The sequence below is a fragment of the Anolis sagrei genome, chromosome 11, assembly GCF_037176765.1.
Source record: "Anolis sagrei isolate rAnoSag1 chromosome 11, rAnoSag1.mat, whole genome shotgun sequence".
NCBI classification, from domain to species: Eukaryota; Metazoa; Chordata; class Lepidosauria; order Squamata; family Dactyloidae; genus Anolis; species Anolis sagrei.
In genome coordinates this window covers 29,356,151-29,362,431 of record NC_090031.1, presented here as the reverse complement: position 1 = coordinate 29,362,431, position 6,281 = coordinate 29,356,151, and the positions used below count along the sequence as shown (strand labels likewise).

General features: G+C 34.5%; 1 protein-coding gene across 7 annotated transcripts in view; it reads left to right on the top strand.

Annotated features, from left to right (window-relative positions):
- Window positions 1-5,102: 5,102 nt before the first annotated feature.
- Window positions 5,103-6,281, top strand: part of NCOR1 (nuclear receptor corepressor 1) — a 110,253-nt gene continuing 109,074 nt past the window's right edge. For all 7 annotated transcript variants that reach the window (XM_067472115.1, XM_067472113.1, XM_067472110.1 and 4 more), the window contains exon 1: window positions 5,103-5,204. The gene's annotated coding sequence lies outside the window, so the exon portion shown is untranslated. The remainder of the gene's footprint in view (window positions 5,205-6,281) is intronic.

Sequence of the window (6,281 nt, the reverse complement as noted above, 5' to 3'; positions counted from 1 at the left end):
TCAAGTTCTTTTGCTCTCTCTGGTTCAATATGGTGATTCATATATAGATATATAATGCCAAGGGGTGTGTGTGTGTGTGTGTATATATATATATATATATAATGCCAAGGTGTGTGTGTGTGTGTGTGTATATATATATATATATATATATATATAATGCCAAGGTGTGTGTGTGTGTGTATATATATAATGCCAAGGTGTGTGTGTGTGTGTATATATAATGCCAAGGTGTGTGTGTGTGTATATATATATATATTTATTTATTTAGTACACTTGTATACCGCTAATATCTCAGCCTAAATTGGCGACTCATTGCGGTTTACAACATTTAAAAACAACAATATTCCGATTAAAAATATAAAACACATACATATACAATACACAGTATTGGGCCACCAATACAGACCAATGCATCTCTTAAATTAAAATCATAATCCAATTTCGTTGTCTGTGATTGCCAGTCCTTTGTCAGAGACTTCATCGCATCGGATTAGCCGAATGCTTGCTCAAACAACCATGTCTTCAGTTGTTTTCGAAATACCATCAGCGAGGAGGCTGATCTTATCTCTATAGGGAGGGCATTCCAAAGCCGCGGGGCCACCACAGAAAAGGCCCTGTCTCTTGTTCCCGCAAGCCGCACCTGTTAAGCAGGCGGGATGGATAGAAGGGCCTCTCCCGAAGATCTTAGGGTCCTGGTGGGCTGATAGGCCGAGATACGTTCGGATAGATATGTTGGGCCAGAACCGTTTAGGGCTTTAAAGGCCAATGCCAGCACTTTGAATTGGGCCCGGTAGCTAATCGGCAGCCAGTGGAGCTTGTACAGCAGAGGAGTTGTATGCTCCCTGCGCCCTGCTCCTGTTAGTACCATGGCTGCCGCCCGTTGGACTAGTTGGAGCTTCCGAGCCGTCTTCAAAGGCAACCCCACGTAGAGAGCGTTGCAGTAGTCAAGGCGGGATTATATATATATATAATGCCAAGGTGTGTGTGTGTGTGTGTGTGTGTGTGTATATATATATATATATATATAATGCCAAGGTGTGTGTGTGTGTGTGTATATATATATATATATATAATGCCAAAGGGTGTGTGTATGTGTGTGTGTGTGTATATATATATATATATATTTAAAGCCAAGGTGTGTGTGTGTGTGTGTGTGTATATATATATATATATATATATATATATATATAATGCCAAGGGGTGTGTGTGTGTTTTGATATATATATATATATATATATATATAGCCAAGGTGTGTGTGTGTATATATATATATATATATACACACACACATATATATACCGTAATAATGCCAAGATATATATAATACAGGAAATAATAATTTTAATATAATCTATCTATCTATCTATGTATATAATAAAAGTCAAAGTTTGTATGCGGAGGACAAAAGTGTGGCGGTGTATGTGCCAGCATTCTGATTGGCCAGCCTGAAAGTTCCAAGATTCTGATTGGCTGCCGCTGTGGTGCTATTTGCATATGGTCTCTGATTGGCCAGCTTTACAGGAGCCCCTGGTGGAGAAAAGGGTTCATGACAGAAACTGAGACATGAGAGAAGGAAATTTGCATATGGTCTCTGATTGGCCAGCCTCAATTCCAAGATTCCGAGATGACAAAGAGAGGAAAGGAAAAGGCCAGAGGGGGCGGAGTCAGAAAATTACCAATATTTATTTACTTTATTTATTTACCTTACTTATATACTGCTGTTCTCAGCCCGAAGGTGACTCACAGCGGTTCACAACCAATAAGAACAGCAAAAATTCAATGCAACAGTATAAAAACAGTTAACAACTTAACACATTACACAAATTACTAAACAATTACTACAATAACCAATAATTATCGTTTCATCATCAAAACCATAATCCAGATTCGTCATCCATTGTTCAATTTCTATGTTCACTACCAATCATTGCACTAGTTATTCGAACGCCTGCACAAACAGCCAGGTCTTCACTTTTTTGCGGAATACCATTAGAGATGGTGCTAGTCTAATGTCCATGGGAAGGGCGTTCCACAGCCGAGGAGCCACCACCGAGAAGGCCCTATCTCGTCCCCGCCAACATTTATTTCATGTTTACATTTATTTATATTTTAAATTATATTTATATTAATTTGTTTATATCAGTGACATTATGTTTATATTATTTATGCTTCTTTATTTTATGTTTAATTATATTTATTTATATTTATATTTTTAATTATATTTATGTTTATTTGTTTATATCTCACGTTATGTTTATATTATTTATGCTTATTTATTTTATCCTTATTTATATTTATATTTTAATTATATTTATGTTCATTTGTTTATATCAATGACGTTATGTTTATATTATTTATGCTTATTTATTTTATGTTTAATTATATTTATTTATATTTATTAATTATATTGATGTATGTTTGTTTATATCAATGATGTTATGTTTATATTAGTTATGCTTATTTATTTTATATTTAGATTTATGTTTATTTATATTTATGTATGTTTATATCAAGGACATTATGTTTATGTTATGTTTGCTTATTTATTTTGTTTAATTATATTTATATTTTTAATTACATTTATGTTTATTTGTTTATATCAGTGACAATATGTTTATATTATTTATGCTTATTTATTTATATTTGTATTTATTAATTATATTTATGTATGTTTGTATATATCCACATTATGTTTATATTAGTTATGCTTCTTTATTTTATATTTAGATTTATGTTGATTTATATTTATGTATGTTTATATCAGATGGATGGATGGCATCCTTGAAGTGACTGGACTGACCTTGAAGGAGCTGGGGGTGGTGACGGCCGACAGGGAGCTCTGGCGTGGGCTGGTCCATGAGGTCACGAAGAGTCGGAGACGACTGAACGAATGAACAACAAAATGTTTATATCAATGACATTATGTTTCTTTATTTATTTTATGTTCAATTATATTTATTTACATTTATTTAATCATATTTATATATGTTTGTATTGATATTCTGTTTGTTTATATTGATGTTTATAATATTAAATGTTGTTCATATAATTTAAGTTGAATGTCTGTTATTCTGTACGTGTCCATGTTTATTATGTTTGATTATGTTTATTTATATTGCAGTTTACAATAAATACAGGGTTAGTCAAAATGAATAGGCCACAGTAGGTTACAGTAAACATACATATTGGCCTATTCATTTTGACTAACCCTGTATTAAGTGTTGTTCATATAATTTAAGTTGAACGTCTGTTATTCTAGATGAGTCCATGTTTAAGAAGCGGAGCTCTTTCCTTTTCCTAGCTCTGTGTTCCTCCTCCTCCCCCTCCCTTTCCCTTACCTCCGCAATCTTCTCCGATTGGTTGGTGCTTTGGAGGCCACGCCCCCTTTTTGCCTCGCTCTCTCATTGGTCAAAGCGCGGGAGTCTTCTCTTCCTGAGGGGAGAAAAAAAAAAGAAAAAAGCGTCGTCCTGGCAGATATGTAGTGCACGCTCCTTTACTAATTATATAATTATATATAATTTTAATTTTGCATTATTTTATTATATATGTTATTATATCGTTAATGAGTATTGTTATGTTATTAGATTGTTACTAACTTATTATATTATTATAATATGATGTATTGCAGTATTGTCAATTGCTTCAAGGTTAATTTCTATTTATTTTGCCTAATTATCAATGAAAGGGTTGGTGGGTGTATGTATGTGTTATTTATTTTATCGTGTCATCAGCAACCGTTGTATTACAATTCTAACAGAGCAAAACAAACACACAGATTAAAAAGGGGAAAAAAACCCACACAGATTTTGCAAACTTGGTAGCTGATTAAATGTCCTTTGACCCGTATCTGGCCACTTGGAGTGCCTCTGGTGTTGCCGCAAGAAGGTCCTCCATTGTGCATGTGGCAGGGCTCAGGGTGCATTGCAGCAGGTGGTCAGTGGTTTGCTCCTCTCCGCACTCGCATGCCGAGGATTCCACCCTGTAGCCCCATTTCTTGAGGTTGGCTCTGCATCTCATGGTGCCAGAGCGCAGTCTGTTCAGCGCCTTCCAAGTCGCCCAGTCCTCTGTGTGCCCAGGGGGGAATCTCTCATCTGGTATCACCCACGAATTGAGGTGCTGCGTTTGGGCCTGCCACTTTTGGACTCTTGCTTGCTGAGGTGTTCCAGCGAGTGTCTCTGTAGATCTAAGAAAACTATGTCTTGATTTAAGTCGTTGACGTGCTGGCTGATACCCAAACAGGGGATGAGCTTGGTCCTTTCACTATTGGCTGCTACTTCCCGGCGGATGTCAGGTGGTGCAATACCAGCTAAGCAGTGTAATTTCTCCAGTGGTATTGGGCGCAGACACCCCGTGATAATGCGGCATGTTTCATTAAGAGCCACATCCACTGCTTTAGTGTGCTAAGATGTGTTCCACACTGGGCATGCATACTCAGCAGCAGAGTAGCATAGCGCAAGGGAAGATGTCTTCACTGTGTCTGGTTGTGATCCCCAGGTTGTGCCAGTCAGCTTTCGTATGATGTTGTTTCTAGCACCCACTTTTTGGTTGATGTTCAGGCAGTGCTTCTTGTAGGTCAGAGCACGGTCCAGAGTGACTCCCAGGTATTTGGGTGCGCTGCAATGCTCCAGTGGGATTCCTTCCCAGGTGATAATCCTCAGAGCTCGGGATGCTTGTCTGTTCTTAAGGCGAAAGGCGCATGTCTGTGTTTTAGATGGATTAGGGATCAGTTCGTTTTCCCTTTAACAGGCAGTAAGCGCACCTAAAGCTTTGGAGAGCATCTGTTCAACCCTTTCAAACTCTCTGCTTGAGCGGTGATGGCACGATCGTCAGCATAGACGAAACCCTCTGTCTGTTCTGGCAGTGACTGGTTATTTATGTAAACATGGATGGGGCAAGCACGCTCCCCTGAGGCAGGCCGTCCTTCTGTTTCCGCCATCTGCTTCTCTGGCCCTGGAACTCAACAAAAAAGCTCCTGTTTTGTAGCAGGTTTTGTATGTGTTATGGTTTGGGAGGAAGAGATGTGTTATTGTATGTCCCTGCCAGGACTGTGGGCGGGGCAAGGGGCGGGGCCTCGCCAGGGAGTAAGGAAGGAAGAAGGAAGGGGAGGAGGGAGGGGAGCCGGGGAAGGGAAGAGCCAAGATGGCGGCGGGAGCAGCAAGGAGGGAGGAGGCGCTCTTCCTGCTCTTCCTCTTGGATCTCCTCAGGTGAGAGGCCCCTGGAAAGCTGGATATCACCATTAGTATCATTATTACTTCATATTACATTATTACACATTTTATGTTGCATTATAATAGTATAGTTTATTATTATTTGGCATTATTGTATCATTATATTATATTATTTTATCATTATATTTTACTGTTATTATTTTGCATTATTTCATTGTTATTTTGCATTATTTTAGAATTATATTTCATTATTTTTGCATTATTTTATCATTATATTTTGTTATTTCTGCATTATATTTTACTATTATTATTTTACTGTATTTCATTGTTATTTTGCATTATTTTAGAATTATATTTCATTATTTTTGCATTACTTTATCGTTATTTTTGCATTATATTTTACTATTATTATTTTACTGTATTTCATTGTTATTTTGCATTATTTTAGAATTATATTTCATTATTTTTGCATTATTTTATCATTATATTTTGTTATTTCTGCATTATATTTTACTATTATTGTTTTACTATTTTTTGCATTATTTTATCATTATATTTTGTTATTTCTGCATTATATTTTACTATTATAATTTTACTATATCTTATTGTTATTTTGCATTATTTTATCATTATATTTTATTATTTTTGCATTATATTTTACTGTTATTATTTTACTATATTTTATAGTTATTTTGCATTATTGTATAATTATATTTTGATATTTTTGCATTATATTTTACTGTTATTATTTTACTATATTTTATAGTTATTTTGTAATTATATTTTATTATTTTTGCATTATATTTTACTGTTATTATTTTACTATATTTTATAGTTATTTTGCATTATTGTATAATTATATTTTGATATTTTTGCATTATATTTTACTATTATTATTTTACTATATTTCATTGTTATTTTGTAATTATATTTTATTATTTTTGCATTATATTTTACTATTATTTTACTGTATCTTACTGTTATTTTGCATTATTTCATAATTATGTTTTATTATTTTTGCATTATATTTTACTATTATTATTTTACTGTATCTTACTGTTATTTTGCATTATTTCGTAATTATATTTTATTATTTTTGCATTATATTTTACT